Genomic DNA, 18180 nt, shown 5'->3' on the forward strand with positions numbered 1-18180 from the left:
CCGGGACATCCACTGATCCGTGATGGAAGCTGTTCTTGAGAGGAGGGCAGTCTGCCCTTTTGGGGGGTCCTCAAGCGAAGGGAGTTTGCCTTGGGTCCCGGCAAAGAGGGCGTCTTGCAAGCGAAGGGTGGGACCTGAAACCCACCCTGCCCTACAGTGTCAGTGCAATTCTGCAAGGCAGTGGCCGCTGTCCCTTTTGGAGGGGCCGAACCCTTCCTGGCTCCCCTGCGGTGTGTTTCCAAGCAGCACGAGCCTGGAAAGGTCACCTCCAGACCTTAGGAAGCTGAAGAGGGCCAAAGAGGGGTGTCCCCTGGCGTTTCGGGAGTTGTGCCTTGGAGATGGGATGTCAGATGTGCCTGGCCATCACTGGGAATTCTCTGCAAGCCCAGCTGGGAGTCTGGGGTGGGGAAAAGAAGTGGTGGGCCTGCTCTTCTCCTGCGTCTATTGGGCCCTCATTGCCCCACACAATCCTCTTTCTTGCAGTCTGAGAAGGAAGGAATGTGGCAACTCTGTCTAGGGTTACAAAGCTGCCAAGATGCCATCCCAGCCAGGTGCCACTCCCCCCACCCGGTTTGCTTCTGGAGGCTCCCAAAGTTGGAGTTGCCAGCCTGCCACCAGGAGGAGCCAAAGAGCCATTCCCCCTCCCCTTCCTCCATAGACCACCCTTTAAATGAAACCTCTCCTCCTCCTTCTCCTCCTTCTCTTCTTCCTCATTTTCCATCTGAAATAACTGGATTGGCTTTGCCAGAGGAATGTTGGCATCTTTTCTGCCCTAAATCATGGAAGGTTTTTTTTTTCATTCTCTGCCTCAAGGACTCATTTTGAGCTGCAGGGTGAGGATTCTTGCTTTTCTGAATCTTGAAGAAACTATAGATGCTGTGTTGTCAAAGGCTTTTATGGCCAGAATCACTGGGTTGCTGTGAGTTTTCTGGACTGTATGGCCATGTTACAGAAGCATTATCTCCTGACGTTTTGCCCACATCTATGGCAAGGCCAGCTAACACCTACCAACAAAGGATTCCCCCAGGCATGAATCTGCCAGGCCTTGAAGCTGTAAAGCGTTTCAATGCTAATCAAGGTGATTAATTGCAACATTCACACCTTCCTCCAATAGACAAGAGATATATTAACCTCCCCTGTCTAGTTTCCAATATACTTCACAACCCCTGAGGATGCTTGTCATAGATGTGCGTGAAACGTTAGGAGAGAATGCTTCTGGAACATGGCCATACTGCCCAGAGAACTCACAGCAACCCAACAATAGATGCTGCTTTTACTTCCTTTGTGGGCCTTTGTGTCCCCCCCCCCCCAATACACACACTGTTTCCTTATCCTGGTAGTAGTGGAGAAAGAGGGCTCTGATATTGGTTAAATGGTTGTTACAGTTCAGGTTTTACAGCTGACTCAGAAGGAGCTGTCCTGGTGCTGAATCTAGTTGTGTGATATGATTCAGCACCTTGGATAGCTCAATCCAGCACCAGAATTGATTCCTTGCTCCACTCGCTTTGGAACCACTATTGCAAAGGGAAAGAAAATGTGATCCAAGACCTATATTCACCCCTAAACCCTCTGCTGAAGCCCCTGAGAGTTCTCAGAAAGCCTCTGCATCCTCCCAATTTCATTTCATATCATTCTCATTTCCAAATCATCCCCAGGTGTACAACATTAAAAGGTAACATCTCGTGAAAGCATGAGCATAATATCATTCCTAGTCACCATTTTGGCCAGAAAGAGGTTTGTCTGAGTGTTGTTGGAGGGACGGGAACCCAGTACAATCTGCCAGATCTCTTTTTGTAGCTTGGTGGGATTGAGGCGCAAATATAATTCTCTGGTGATGTGAAGCAGCTAATCAAACTCACCTGGGTTGCTGGCGGGTAACATGTAGGTTGTGTTTTGCTGCATATGTATTGCCAGACAAAGGGATGTGGCTGCATGGGACCCTCCTTTTACCAGATCTATCTTACCTGGGGAGGGATGTACAGACTCTTCTTAGAGGTTCTTCCCCAAGATAAAAGGTTAACATCTTCCATAGATGTTGACCTTCTGGGGCAGATGTTTAGGGAGAAGCACCCCCTCGCTATATTCTATAAATGTTGCTTGATTGCGTATTTTGCATCTTTTGTCACTCCACAGTTATGAAGGAACTGGACAACATTCTCAAGTGTAAAGGTACCAGAGTATCAGAATACCAAAACCAGGATTGTCTATGCCATTGTATTCCCAATTTCTGTGTATGATCGTGAAAGTTCAGTCGTGAAGAAATAGGACATGTGAGATATGGTGCTGGAGAAGTGTTTTGTGGTTATCCTGGAGTGCCAAAAAAGACAAACAAATGGGACCTAGGGCCAATCAAGTCTGAATTCTCCCTAGAAGCCAAGATGACTAAACAGAGACTGTTGTACTTTAGATAGAGCTTGAGAAGACATGACTCACCAGGAAAACCAGCAATGCTTGGCACTGAAGGCAGTAGGAAAAGAGGAAAGCCCATTACAGGTTGATAGATTTAATACATTTTAACCTTTCGGAGCAGATATTTAGGGGGAAGGACCCCCTTGTCATATTCTGAGATGGGCAGCCCTACAAATGTTGATGATACGTGGAGGTCTCCCATTTATAGGGTCACTGTAAATCAAAGTCAGATTGATACTCTAAACAACAACAGTCTTTACCATTGGATTATTTTGGTTAAGACTGATGACAGATGTAGTCTAAGAGGTATCAAGGATACCAGTATGTGTTGTTGAAGGCTTTCATAGCTGGAATCACTGGGTTGCTGTGAGTTTCCCGGGCTGTATGGCCATGTTCCAAAAGCATTCTGTCCTGATGTTTTACCCACATTTATAGCAGGCATCCCCAGAGATTGTGAAGTATATTGGAAACTAGGCAAGGGAGGTTTATATATCTGTGGAAGATCCAGGATGGGACCTGTTGGAGGCAAGTGTGAATACTGCTATTAATCACCTTGATCAACATTGAAAAGCCTTGCAGCTTCAAGGCCTGGCTGCTTCCTGCATGGGGGGAATCCTTTGTTGGGAGGTGTTAGCTGGCACTGATTGCTTCATGTCTGGAATTCCTTTGTTTTCTGAGTGTTGTTCTTTATTTAATTTCCTGATTCTAGAGTTTTTTAAAATACTGGTAGCCAGATTTTGTTTATTATCATGGTTTCCTCCTTTCTGTTGAAATTGTCCACATGCTTGTGGATTTCAGTGGCTTCTCTGTGTAGTCTGACATGGTGATTGTGAGTGTGGTCCAACAATTCTATGTTCTCAAATAATATGCTGTGTTCAGGTTGGTTCATCAAGTGCTCTGCTATGGCTGGTTTCTCTGGTTGAGTTAGTCTGCAGTGCCTTTCATTTTCCTTGATTGCCTTGTGTTTTGGGTGGTTGGTAATCACCCGAAACACCAGACCCCAGACTCCACTGCAATGAGTTATGGCAAGATTGTGGTGACTTGGTAGATAATAGAGTCTGCCTTACTCAGTGTGGTCAGATGGGTGCCCTTTATTTGTTCCCAAGTCATTATTGAACTATGGCAAACCTATGAAAGGGAGACTTCAAGAACTCTGGACTGCTCAGGTCTTGTAGACTCAGGCTGTTGTTTTCTTGGTTGAGTTCCTTCACATAGTCAATAAAATATTTTATAACAAAAACAAGTTTGGGAGCACCGTGAAGGCTGGATGCATTTTGCTGTGGTTAAAGCTTTTGTGGACTTCATCAGACACATGCAATGTGGACTCAGCTGGCAGACTGTAATATATACCTACTTGATTGAGTTGGTGAAATCTTGTAATCCATGGGATTACAGGGATCTGTGATGCTAAAATCACCAATGGTGACAGTTCCCTTCACATTGGCCATGAACAGAAAGACATCAGCTGGAGAACAGATGCCTTTTCATTGACGAGCTGATTAACGAATGTCATGTGATGAAACCTTGCTCTCTATTGAAGCCACAGGAGATGAAATGGAAGCTCTTGATGGATTCTTGCTCATTTGTTTCATGCTGGGAAAAAAATGGAGACATTGAGATTGAGAGACATAAGTTCATATCTTATATATGTGCAAGCTCCTATATCAAAAAGATTTGGAGCCCCCCCCCCCCCCCCCCCAATTTGTGGTATCATTGCACATATGGATATGGATGGGAATTCTTGACCAATATGTTTCTGTCTTTGGTTGGCATTTGGGTGAAGATTCATGTTGTATGTTCTCTTGCACAAAGTTGCTGTTCAACACAAAGTTTATGGAATCTAGTTTCACATGCTAAGATTTATATTGTGGAAACCTAATGTAAGATCATGGTCCTCTTTCTGATGTTGCCCTTTATGTTGTTAGATCTTTGTCCACATATTCTTTTGTGTATTGCTTGGCTTGTTTGTTCCATGCAAAATGCATCTGGGCATTGCCGACAAATAGTGCCATACATCACGTTTGAAGACGGACCTGCGATGTTGGAGATGACATTATTAGGTCCTCTAATGATGCTGTCAGGATAGACATGGAAATGTACTTTATAATATGCATTTCAGGAAATGCAAAAGGTCATTACTGTCTGCTTGAATTTTCCAGAGGGGTTTGTAGTGAGAGAACTGGAGGAGACATTTCTTCCATTCGGTGTGAGAGGGTTGCTGCCCTGGAAGAAGATGAACAATAGGAAATACTGTGCATGTGGTTTTGATGTGATTTTTTTTTTGCAGCAAACTGTGATCTTTTAGTGAATGGTTGGATTGCGACTCCTATCATCCCTAGCTGGTGGAGGAGGGTGGTTGGAATTTCAGAGGTCCTCTCAGTTTCCATTCACTTTTTTCTTTTCCAAAAGGGTGTTGATTTTTGCCCTGAAGGCTAAGCAGGGCCTCAGTCACTTAGACTGCTTAGAGCAGTGGTTCCCAATCTGTGGTCTGTGAAGCACCAGTGGTTTGCAAGAACTAAATATGGTCTGCAGCCTCCCCATTGCTACTACGGATAATAACACAGCCCAAAACAAAAAAAACTCTTGATGTCTTTGTTTTTAGGCCTATTCCTGGGGTTATTTGGGGTGCTGATTCAGAAAATTGCATTGGATAGACCAATCAGCTCTAGATGATTAAATATGGTTTTTTGTGGTCGAGCAGATGACGACTACTAAATGGCATAAGTTATGTATCAGAAACTAGAACTGATGTGGTCTGTCCAATGCAATTTTCTGAATCAGCACCCCAAATAACCAAAGCAAATCTAAAGTTGACCAAACTTGATTGGTCAACTTTATTCGTAACCTTTTTTGGTACTAATTCGTAACCTTTTTTGGTACTAATGTTGGAGAGTGGTCCCTGATCAAAGTGGTCCTTGGTCAAAATGGTCCCTGGTAAAGTGGTCCCCAGTCAAGTGGTTCCTGTTCAAGAAGTCCCTTCTCAAAAAAGGTTGAGAACCACTGACTTAGAGTTACCAATTTTGGAACCAGCTCCATTGGGATAAAGCCTTATGTGGCTACCATTTGCTAGCCTCTCATTGGCCCTCTTGAAACTGGAAAGAAACCCTCGTCCACTGCATTCCTGAAGACATCTCCTGGGTCTGCTTTCTGTCTACCAGCCAAGTTGTTTATAGTGACAATAAAGGCAGTTGATGGATTAAAGGATCTTTGCTGTATGCCATAACAGGATGCTAGTAGGGAATAGGGATAAAGGAGATCCGTCTATTCCCTGATACTTGCATCTGAGGAATTTCTTTGGTTCCATATTGCACATAAATCCAGGTACATTGCTTACACAGAAAGGCTGTCAAAAACCCACTTATTTATTGTGATAGTTAGGCTGCAAACAGGAAGTACCTTTACCTGCTGCACCAGACCAGCTTCCTATCCTTTGCTTGCTACTAAAACAGGAGCATCAACCACAAATTCCTTCCTCTATGTATTGTCATCTGTGATAAAAGAAGAAGGGAAGCATGGGGGCTTCTATTAGCTTCTTCCTTCTTGTTTACCATTTTTCTACTATTTACCAGATCCTAACAATTTCAATATCTCTGTAATCTTGCCAAGGATAGGAATCTTGGTCATTTTTCCTCTTGTGTGAGATTGAAATCATGTCTCTTGGCAGTTGCAACTTGCCTCTGCTCCTCTGAGAGCAACATGGTGGCACCAGGGCTGGAGTGGGGAGCTTCTATCTTGCTGATTCATTTATACCTCAAAACCTTCTGGATAAGTCTTTTCAAGGATCCAGTTACAGGGAAGGACTGCCCTTGAATGTGCCAATGCTGCCTCAGCTGGGAAGGAGAGTCTTTGAAGGCCCCCTTTCTCAGCAGCTTCACCTTTCTTCTCTTTTGCCTAATTATCTCAGCCATAGTTCTGGTTGGAAATAAAGAGCAAAGCTTGGGGGTTCCTTTGGGATGGAGAGCTTTTTCAAAGAGCTTCTGAGTATGTGCTTTGATTTACACCCTCTTACATTTTTCACATTTCTGAACATGCCATGGATGGCAAAGGTCCCTGCTCCACCTCTTGGCATGTGCCTGCAGGACATGAAGCAGCAGGAAACAGCCACTGGTCTTCCTCCTTTCTCTCCATGCATCATGGTAGGTGCCATGGAGGGCTCTTAGAAAGGACAGTGTTCATACTAAAAGACCCTCCAAAATGGTGCAAGAGGAGAGAAGGAATCCTTCCCATGTGCTTCAGTAGGACATGATCAGATGTACCAAGAGAATGTTTAATATGAAAGTAGCAAAGGAAGAGTGGGGTTGGCAAAAAAAAGACATCACACCAAATAAGAATTTAACCCCCCCAATGATTTTTTTCTTCACCCCCCCCCCCCCCCCCAAAATTTCCAACACTGCAAGAACTTAAACTTCCATTGAGACTTTGGCAATATATCCAAAGAAATGGGCAGGCAAAGTGACCAAGGAAAGCAAACACAGCTAATAGAAGATTTCTAAGTGTGAACAATTTTCAATGTCTTATTTTCTTCGTGGATGAAAACCTGCATATTGAATAAAATATTCACTGTGTGGAAGAATTCTCAACTATTTTTTTGCAGGGAACCTCACTTCCTATAGAGTCCCACATAAGGACATGAGCAATGGAGGCACCTTTGGCAGTGGAGACAAAAAGTGAGATCCTGCATGATCTGGCAATGTATAAAGTTCTGCCAGATGGAAGGCAGTCCTATACTTTCTCTTCACATGGAGAATTTACCTTTTCATTCCCTATCCCTAGATATAATCATCTAGTAGTCAAGGGAGATTGGCGAGTAGCCAGGAAAACTCCAGCTATATTCCTTCAGCTTCATGCACGACAAATGAAAGCATTAAGGAAGTTCAGAGGCTCCTCTAGAGATCCTTAGCACTGTTTCCCAAACTTTGGTCCTCTAGTTATTTTAAGCTTCAGCACCCAGAGTTTCTGACTATTGGGCAAGTAAGTTAGTCCAAAACATCTGGAGGACCAAAATTTGGGATTCATTGTCAGAGAAGATGATGTTATTGTACCTGGCTGTAGGAACATAACTGGACAATGCTTGGCAGCTTTTGTCTCTCCCAGCAACAAAATGATTGTGTATTATGCTTACAAATGTCACCAGCAGGATGCTAGCCAATAGGGTTGTGCTTTTGGGGTAAAGTTTAACCCGTTTTGTGCCCCGTTTTTCGGTAGAGGCCTTGATCCATTTTTTGGGAGCCGAAATTGAGAGGGCAGATATCGGTTTTCACTCTGGGGTGCTGAAAGATCAATTTTCTATCGGCCCATTATGTGGGGGAGTTTCCCAGGCTCCTCTTCCTATCATTTTAGGCATTGAAGCTGTTTTGCTGTAGGCAGGCACATGCTTTAAGGAGGCTTCTTACCTGTTTCTACTCTAGAGGAGAGGCGCTCAGCTGCAGGCAGGCATGCGCTTTCTGGGCCTGCATCCCACACAAACACGCAATCTCTTTCCAAGGCAAGGAGGCATGTTCTCATTCTTACTCTAGAGGAGGCACTTGGCTGCAGGCAGGCATATGCCCTCTTTCATCCAAGGCAAGGAGAGATGAAGCGCCACATATTCTTGAAAAGCAGGCGAGGAGCTGGGATCAGCTCCCACTTGCTTTCGTATTGAGCTGATTTTTGTACAGGGAGGGGCCTTCCCGTTATGTGCTCCCGAAGGTAACAAAGGAATGGACGAAACAAAGAAAAACAGTTCTGAGCACAACTCTACTAGCCAATCCAGAGTTATAGTAACAAGTAGCCACTCGTAATTTGCTCCTCCATGTATTTTTGTCACCTTCCATGTTTATGGCTACTACCCGATCTGGTGATAAGCAAATAGCATAGTTTAATTCTCCACTCTGTGATGAACGACCCTTCTTTGGGTTTTAATATGGTGCTGTTCAAAAGCTCTTTTTGCAACCAAATGCCTCTTTGCATTTCTTTTGTTCAAGTTTATGTCCTTTTCTTTGGTTCTCCTTCTTGGGCAAGATTCCTGTTTTCTAAAAGGATCTTTATTTTTTTCTTTTTCCAACAGCCACCTTGACATTGCTCATTAACCATGCTTGTTATCTCTTGGACACTGTGCCATGTTCCTTGGCCTGGCGTATTCATTTAAACTGAGTTAATTGCCACTTCTCTTTATGTCCCAGCTTGACTCAAGGTGAAGGGAAGGACCAGCATTCTGCTGGGTCTGGAAATGAGTGAGAATGCATCCTTCCCTAAGATAAAAAAATCCTTCAACCATTTGTCTCATGGAGGATGTAATCCCTATCATTTCCAAGGGAAACAAGAAAGTGATTGGGAATATCATTGGGAAGTGATTGGGATTCTCAAAAGAATCCCAGAACTAGAACTGACAAAAACTGGCTTCCTTTATGTCCTCATAGAAGCAAAGCTGAGTTTCTAACAGGAAGCCTACTAACAGTGCATCTGCCATCTTAGGTTCCCCAGCATTTGATATATAGAAGTAGGCTACCTGTGATCCTGGAGATAAGATATGGCTATCATAACTAGAAGAGATTGAAAGCTTTATCTTCCTTGAATTATTATTCTCCACTATTAAAGCCATTCTAGTTGTTGCCCATCACTATGAGACCATCCACACTGCAGAATTGACAGCACTTTAACTGTCATGGCTCCATCCTATGGGATACTGGAGTTTGTAGTGTTGTGGCATTAGAGCTCTCTGACAGAGAAGGGTATAAAACTACCAATCCCAGAATTCCATAGCATTGAGTGTAAAACTGCTATAATTTTGCAGTGTGGATGCAACCTATGTCTTGTAATGGAGAATTGTACAGTTTTGACATGAGATGAACTACTTCTGTTTTATGTCTTCAGCAGCTGATATACAGACATATCTTGCATCTTATATGGAGGGCAGATTGATATACAGCTGCCCGGAGTAGTCGCCATTTTTCCACTGTGTCCTTGTATTGTGTCCCAGTTGGCAAGATATGGCACACCTTTGAGCAGCCACCCCCACCTTGGGCTCATCTACATATCTAGGTCATTTCTCCGCATAATAATAATAATAATAATAATAATAATAATAATAACAACAACAACAACAACAACAACAACAACAACAACACTTTGTCTGTAACCCCCCCTATCTCCCTGAAGGGACTCAGGGAGGCTTAGGTCAGAGATTTGTACATAAGCTGGATGCAACCCATCCCAGAGAGATACACAGAATTGCTTTCTTCCCCTCTTCCATATATTTCATTGGTCCCTATGGGCCCATTTCTTGTTTACAAAAGGTGCCCTATAGTTCGTAGGAGAAGTTTTTTCCACCTGAATGACACATTGGGCTCAGAGCCACCTTGCCAGTCCTGCCTTCTTGCTGGGCTCTGTTTGTTTGCTTTCCTGCCTAGTTTAGGAACCCGTCATGCAGAAACCTCTGAACCTGAATATGTTAATGCTGCTCTTTCAAGCTTAGAATGAATACTTAAACCAGAGCGCGCAGCATTAGAAACAACCCAAATGTTTACATTGCTGCCTTTTAATCTCTTCCTTGTCTTTTGTGACTTTGAAGACTTGGCTTTCTCAGCCAGGCTGAAAAAGTGCTTGAGAGCTGGGAGGTTTTTTGTTTTTGTTTTTTGCCAATCTTGAAAGGTCCATACTCTCCAGCACTTCAAATATGAACACTTCACATTGGCGTGTCATGAAATTGCCTTTCAGTCCCCATTTTTTTTTAGCACTGCAGTTACTTGCAATTTCAATTGAACATTTCATGCCCTCCAAAATTTCACAGATGAAAATAGGGACACGATGTGGCCAAAGAACATCTGAATGTGGTCAAGATTGCTAAAGTTGTTGACGAGGAAGGATGCACAAACTACCTGAGGCTGCAGCAGTTTATTTTTGCCTGAGCCATCTGGGAAAGGTGAGATTCTTCACTCTCTTCTTTCTCCTCCTCAATTAACAAATGCCAAGATGACTAAACTGAGATGATTGTACTCTTGAGCTATCATAAAAATACATGACTCACTAGAAAAGACAATAATGCTAGTAAAGATAGAAGGCAGTAGGAAAAGTAGAAGATTGCATTACAGGTGGATAGACTAGTTCAAGGAAGCAGCAGTTGCCCAGAGTTTGCAAGACTTGAACAGGGTTGTTAAAGACAGAAGGATTTAGGATCCTTCTACACTGCCATATAAAATCCAGATTGTCTGCTTTGAACTGGATTCAGTTCAAAACAGACAAACTGGTTTATCTGCTTTGATGATATGGATTATCTGATTTGATACTCTGGATTATATTGTAGGGTAGAAGTCCCCTAATGATAATCTGGGTTCTATCATAGTGTAGAAAGCCCCTAAGGTCTTTTCTACACTGCCATATAAAATCCAGATTATCTTCTTTGAACTCGATTGTATGGCAGTGTGGACATATAATCCAGTTCAGGGCAGCTAATGTGGATTATCTGCTTTGATTATCTGGATTATATAGCAGTGTAGAAGGGTCTTAGGCCCCATCTACATTACCATATAAAATTCATATTATCTGCTTTGCATTGGATTATATGGTAATGTAGACTCATATAATGTGGATAATGTAGATTATCTGCGTTGACAATTTGTAGATCCAGCCTTAGAGGTCTGTCATTTGTAGGATCACCATGAGTCAAAGTTGACTTGATAGCAGTTAGCACCAACAAAATTACTTCTGAACTTTGCAGCAATTGAAATAAGATCCCCAATTTGCTCAACGGGACAAGGCGGCAGAAGAGAATGAATCAGAGACGTTTTAGAATCCGCTGAAAAATGGGATGACAAAGAATTAATCATAATCAGTGCTGTCCCTGTCAAATGGGGCAACTAGAGGGTTTACTGGTTCTTCCATCCCTTTTTATGGAAAAAATGTTTTCCTGTCTGCTGCTTCTGGGGCTACTTGAGGTGAACAAGCTGGCTTTTTTCTCTCTCCCTCCCTTCCTCTCCCTCTCTTTCAATACCAGTTCCTCTCTCTCTCTGCTTCCTTGCTTGACCATGTGGGCTTTTAATGGCAGCATACTCCAAACATACCTAATTCTGATTGATTCCTGCCTGCGATTAGCCCATTTCCTCTGGCTTCTGCTTCCCTGAATGCCGCATTCATCTTGTGTACTTATTAGCTTGGGGGAAAGCGAGGGTCTGGCTGGAGCGGGAGGTTGCATGAGGGCATGCAGCCAGTCAGTTGAACAGTATTGGTCCAGCCTGCCAGCCCTACAAACAAAACACTCCAATGCCTGGGGGTTATTCAGGGCATGGAGAATTTTTTCTTTTAAAAAATAATGTGACTCTTCTTTCCAGAAGTTCCTGAGATCCTCTTCATCAGTGATCCTAATGAAGCCAAACACATGCCAAGTTGTGCCTGTTCTCATTGTCTTGGCTTTGAACAAGGCTTTCTTATTTCAAGGACTGCTCTGTTGGGGTTGCAGAGGATGCTCTGGCTTTGTTTTTGATCTTTTATTATCTTCAGGGTCAGCATCCCATTGATGTGCACTCATAGACCATATGCTGCTGAAACTTAAGAAAGCCTGTTTTCCTTGCTCCAGAAAGGTGAAGCTAAATGGCATTTTGAGAAAGGATGGATGAGAAAGGGAAAAGGCATGAGTGGTGCTCTCAAATTGCAGTATGTTATTTTGGTACATTTTTCGGTCCCAAATGCAGCAATGTAACTGTCCAATTCTTCCTGAAATGTCCAACCTTTGCCCCCAAAGTGCCTATTTTCAGATGAAAACCAGCCAAAAATGGCTTCTGCGAGTGGCATTGAGTTGTGGGGCTGGAGAACAGGGACACAACTTGGTCTCGGTGTTCCATTCTGTTTGCGCATGCATTAGACCATACAAAAGTATCTCACTGTGTGCATAACATTAAACCTTGGAAATGACTTCTGTTTTGTCTTAGTATGTTGTGTGTATTTTTCTAACCCCAACCAATGCATTGTTTTGCTTTTTTTAATCTCTCTGTATGTACTACAAAAGCACAGTATGGAGCCTGGCTGTTTGGAGGAGGGAGGAGGGATTTGGAGGTCCTGCTGTGTTGCAGGTTGGATCTGAAAGAGAATCAGAAGAATGAACATCTGATAGCCAGTTAGGAAATGGATCTTGGCCAGCAGTGAGGCTTTGCTTGTATTTCTGAATGTCTTTGAGCCCAAACCTGCCTCTGTTGTTACTGCTAGAAAGGGTGACCGCTGGGGATACAGTTGTGCCATGTTTAGAATAAAATAAGGGTTGAGTTGGTTGAACTGTCTGTAACTTTTCTGTAGTCAGTGACCTGCTGTTTTGGGTGTCTTTTGTTACACCCCAGGCCTGGAAACATCTATGACCAATGCACCACACAAGAGTCCAGTAATATATATAAAAAAACAGATAAAAAGCTTATAAAAATCAGAAATAAGGAAGGAAGATATATAAACCAAAAAGGTTTAGCAAAAGGTGAGAACCAAATGATAATCCTAAGGTCTCATAAAGTTCTAAAGGTGACAAAGTCCAGGAACAGCCAAGAATCACAGATACAGCTTAAGTTCACAATCAAGAAGATATAACTAGTAAGACATGAATACAAGAATAGGAACATTAAAACTTCCAGGAACTTAAGCCCAAAATCAAAGCTTGACTTGAAGCAGGAACAAGAGAACTCAGGCTTAGCTTCTCACTCTAACTCAGTGTTGCCTGAACTGACCTTAAGGTAAACAATTTGTTGCTTAATAGACACCCATGAAAGCATTCCATTTCCCATGAATTTATTTCACAACTTTTCCATGTAATCTCTCTGAATTATGCAATCTATTTTTGACTGATTTCTAAATGAAGACTTTTGTTGATCTCAGTAACTGCAGGTGGGTTCCCATGGGAATCCTCCTTATCACTCAGCTCTTCCCTCGATTCCTTATCTGCTGTTGCTACTTCCAACTCAACTGAATGCCCCTGAGGCCTTGCACTCACCGAGCCAATTTGTCACAGAGAGAACCATCATTTCCCAGTCTTAAGGGCCCATCACTTTGTGCCACAGGAAAGCTCACAATCACCTTTGAACCATTCACAGGAAAACTCACAATCTTCTCTAAATCATCAGTTAAACCCTTAGCCTCTGGTGACTGATCTACAACATTTTTTTTAGTAGGATTCTCTTTCTCAAGTTCAAATCAGTATGAATGGAAGGATCACATATCATCCAATATTTCACACATGTAGCCAATCAAATAGAATGTGATCAAAATGGCAAATAATATTAATTAGAAAGCATAGAGATGGGATGGCTATAGCAGATTGCTTTTGCCTGAGTCTACACTCAAGATTCCATCCACTCTTTTTCCTGCTACTGAGGTACTTGAGTGCAGACGACAATTTGAGTTGAGTTTGCAGCAATAGAGGTAAGCAGAGGACAAAGAGGGAAGGTAGGAGGAGGAGAGAGAAACTAGGACATTTTAAAAACTAAAGGAAAGAGTGGGGAGGCAGAGGATTAATTGGAATGATCTCTGTCAATTCTTGGCAGTTGGTGAGCATGAGATCATTCCTTTCAAGGAGAAAAAGGTGAGTGTGCCTAATGAGGAGCAAAGCACAGAAGGGGGCTCAGAAACCAGTCTACCCAGAAATCAGAGAAATCAGAACATGGAAGGAAAGAACAAGTCCTCCAAGGAGCAGCTTAAAGAGCTGAGCATGTTTAGCCTGCAGAAGAGAAGGCTGAGAGGAGACATAATGGCCATTTATAAATATGTGAGGGGAAGTCATAGAGAGGAGGGAGAAGGCTTGTTTTCTGCTGTCCTGGAGATTAGGATGTTGAATAATGGCTTCAAACTATAGGAAAGGAGATTCCACCTGAACATTAGGAAGAAGTGAAGAGCTGTTCAGCAGTGGAACTCCCTCTGTGCCCCAGAGTGTGGTGGAGGTTCCTTCTTTGGAGGCTTTTAAGCAGACTTGATGGCCATCTGACGGGTGTGTGTGTGTATGTGTGTGTGTGTGTGTGTGTGTGTGTGTGTGTGTGTGTGTGTGTGTGTGTATGTGTGTGTGTGTGTGCTTTGAATGCAATTTGCCTGCTTCTTGGCAGGGGGTTGGACTGGATGGCCCATGAGGTCTCTTCCAACTCTATGATTCTATCATAAGAAGAAGAGGCAGATCTGGCCCAAGTCCTAATAGACCAGAGAGCTCTTTGGTGGTCCTTTCTTTTTGTTACTGCTCAGATTTTATTTAAGATTCTTTCAAGGCACTTGCCCTCTGTTCTTTCTGCTGATAGAGGGCTCTGATTGTGGCTCTCCATGAATAACTGAGCAAATTATCAGGAGGCTGCAAGAGCGATTGGTCCAGAAACGCTGGATGCAGCCATGCTCTCTGTGCTCTTTTGGCCCTGCTGTTCCATCGGATTCTCTTTCTGTTTTCTCAGTGGGGAGCCTTGCTTCGTTCGAAGCCTCTCCTTTGATGAGAGCAGCTCCCTACGGCTCACGCCAGGGCAGGGCTTGCAGTCCATTGCTTTACGTGCTGAGAGTCAGGGATGGCACAGAAGTCAAAACCGCTGGCTCTTGGCCAGCATGCTTCTGGGCATCCAGGGATGCAGTTGGGATGTGCTTCCATCTTCCCTCTTTTTGTATTCTACTATCTATGCCTTTCAGATACTTCCTCATTTTTTAAAAAATAAGCAAAATAGGCTGCTCTTGCATCTTCCTTCTCCAAACTATAGGAAGGAAGGAAAGAAAAGGGATAGCAGAAAAGGAAGCCACCATTTGCTGTTTGAATTTCTTGGCAGTGAATCTGGAAGCTCCTACTCAGTGGTGGTGTTCCCTTCAGAAAAAAAGCAATTGTTGGGTTATGGAGCCTGCTGGCAACATGTGTTTTCCTTTTCTCATGGATTGTAAGATTTTATATGGGGAGAGCTGGGCTGGTGTTCTGTTAGGGAAATACACAGGCTTGAATTGTGTCATATATGCAAGGTGAATTATTTGCCAGAATACAATAAATATATTCTGCTGACAGTAGTAGAAGCGGAATCACACATACAGCAATATTGTGCTTTGTGGTTATGGACTGCACACTGCTCATTGAGGTATCACGTGGCACTGGTTGTTGCACATTATATGTTATGCATTGAAGTGGCATATTTCATTTCAGTTTTCAGTGACACATTGCACTTTGTGATTATGTATTTCACATTGCAGTTGCACATAGAAAATTGGCATCTAACTATTCTACATGGGAGTTGCAAAGGGCCAGTGAGACATATATCCATGTACAGATATTTACACTGTGCAACAGTTTGCTTTTGCAGGAGTCTTCAGGGAAGGGCAAGATTACAGTCTATCCCAGTCCCTCCTATAAACTCTGTTGTCAAGTACAACCTACAGCTTTTGCTGTCTAGGCCACCCTATAACCTATTCCAGGTGGAAGAAAAAGGATATAATTCTCCTTGCACTTTTCCAGCCAAGGATCTCAGAGCTGTTTATGTCAAATGGTGGTGATGAAGTAGAATGGGTCAATACTGGTGAGCAGCCAGCTGCCGGCTGCAACAAATCACTCTGACCAAGAGGTCATGAGTTCAAGGTCAGCTCGGAGCCTGTGTTTGTCTTTGTCTCTGTTCTATGTTTAGGCATTTAATGTTTGCCTTATATATGTAATGTGATCCGCCCTGAGTCCCCTTCGGGGTGAGAAGGGCGGAATATAAATACTGTAAATAAATAAATAAATCAGTTCAGTAGGAATTATGACTATAGTAAGACCTCTATATCTTGTGGAGGAAGGATATGTTCACAAACTGCAGTTACCTGAAACTGCAGATACAACCAAACATCATTAAATTACCCAACTTCCGATCCCAGCATATCATTGAGTCACTCTAGAAGACCTAGAAATCTACAGAGATCTCTTCTCTAGGAACTTGCTAGGTCCTCCAGAGTTACTCTGAGATTAAGGGAAGCATAGAATTGCCTGGAAGAGCCTGAAAATTCCTAAAGATCATTTCCTCCCAGGTGTGATCAGTGAAACTGCATATAGGGATTCCACAGTTACAGGGGCCCTACTCTTCAAAGCAATGAAGACACAACACATTGCATTACAACTACAACATCATCATCCCCTCCACCCATCATCTTCCAATTGAAACTGGTAACGATGAAAGCAGTTGCAAAATAATGATCATCCAGTACAATTCCGATTAATAATTCCTGAGGTTGGGGAGGGGGGGGGGGGGGGAGAGATCAAAAACACAGGAGTCTTGGTGAGTCTTGAGCAGCCCTGCCTGCCTCATCCATTTCATGTTTCCAGCCGCCTTGGAGCAAAATGTGGGGCAGAAGGCGAGGATACATGTGACAATAAAGCAGCCCAGATGGGGTCAGGCTGAGGCTGAGAGGCCACCTCACTGAGGCATGGCAGCCCCACTTTCCGGAGGGTGATCCCCTTCTGAAATCCATGGCTCCCGCTCCCCGTTCCTTGCCACCTTGCTTTTCAGGAAAGGAACGCGCTGTTCTTCTGCGGCTCTGGCATCTTTGTGCAAATCACCGCTTTCTTGGCAAACGTTCAGGAAAAAGCCATTTCCCCCTCTGACTGTGTTTTCAGCGCTTCCCTTGCCCACAGCAATTAGGAGCCATTTCTGGGTTAGAAAATTGCAGGCTCTTTACGTTCCGCTCAGAATAGATTTTCTCAGAGCGGTGGCTGAGACTGTGTGTTGTCTTTACCTTTTGAGGAATCCTGCTCCTCCCACAAGCCGCATCCCTCATGTTGCTATTTGGAGAGCATCCTTTTTCCAGTGCCTCAGCTGAAGCCATGGTGTGTCCCCTTCCCCATATCGCTCCTTTATCTCCCACTTCTCATTTCTTGTTGTCCTGAACGTGATCCAAAGAGACCCACACTTTCTTCAGCAAAGCTGTCTACAAGAGCATTCATGCATCAGACCTATGTTTGACAAAGAGTGAACGCCTGCGGGTCTCAGGACCGTATCACATTGGGATATAATCCATTTATATCATATGCATCCCATATTTTTAAAGGACTAGATGCATATTTTATTGAGATGGGATGCATATTCCTCATCATACCTAATTATTACAGTTCTTATGATTTGAAAATACTGTGCTTTGACTCATCACACCACGGAAGGCTGCCTCTCCCAATCCATTCAAAACACCCCCTACATCACTCTATGGCATTTTAAAATGCATTGTTGCTGATGGTATGCATATAGATTTTACTATCACACACAAAATGGTACTTCCGCAATGGAAGAATCTGTAGTATTAAAAAAAAAACACAATTAGAATTCCGTCTGCAAATAAACTGTTTCTGCGACGCTTTGCAGATGGATACCATAGAGGCCCACACATTGAAGTGATCTTCCTGTGCTCATCTATGGCATACTTCTGGCCAAATATAGTCACAATATAAGCATCACTATTATTCACAGTTTCAGGTATCAACAGGTGGTTTTGGAAATATCTCCTGCAGTTACAGGGATTGTATTATATTCTATTTTAATCTGCATTGTGAGCCACCTTGAATCTTGCATTTCGGAGGCAGATAGACTATAAATAGAGTTAAACAGATGAATAGATAGATAGATGGCACTGAGCATTGTCTCACGCTCTTCTGCCTCCTACCTGCTTGCTATAGAAACCACTACACTCCCTGTGAGGGATTTGTGAATATAGGATTTTGGAGTTTTAGGTTTGGATCGTAGACAGCTTTTCCACCATGGGATGCATGAGGAAGGCAAGGTTGGAAGGAAATCAAAGAGGTTTGGGGTGTAGTCATAAACCCCATTTGAAACCCTTTTGATACCCTTAATCTTTAGG

At 43.2% G+C, this 18180-nt stretch overlaps 1 protein-coding gene across 3 annotated transcripts in view; it reads left to right on the forward strand.

The window, feature by feature from the left end:
- Nucleotides 1-18180, forward strand: part of LOC100562035 (leucine-rich repeat and fibronectin type III domain-containing protein 1-like protein) — a 131005-nt gene that overhangs the window by 615 nt on the left and 112210 nt on the right. The window lies entirely within an intron of this gene.

The sequence above is a fragment of the Anolis carolinensis genome, unplaced genomic scaffold (genome assembly GCF_035594765.1).
Source record: "Anolis carolinensis isolate JA03-04 unplaced genomic scaffold, rAnoCar3.1.pri scaffold_10, whole genome shotgun sequence".
NCBI classification, from domain to species: domain Eukaryota; kingdom Metazoa; phylum Chordata; class Lepidosauria; order Squamata; family Dactyloidae; genus Anolis; species Anolis carolinensis.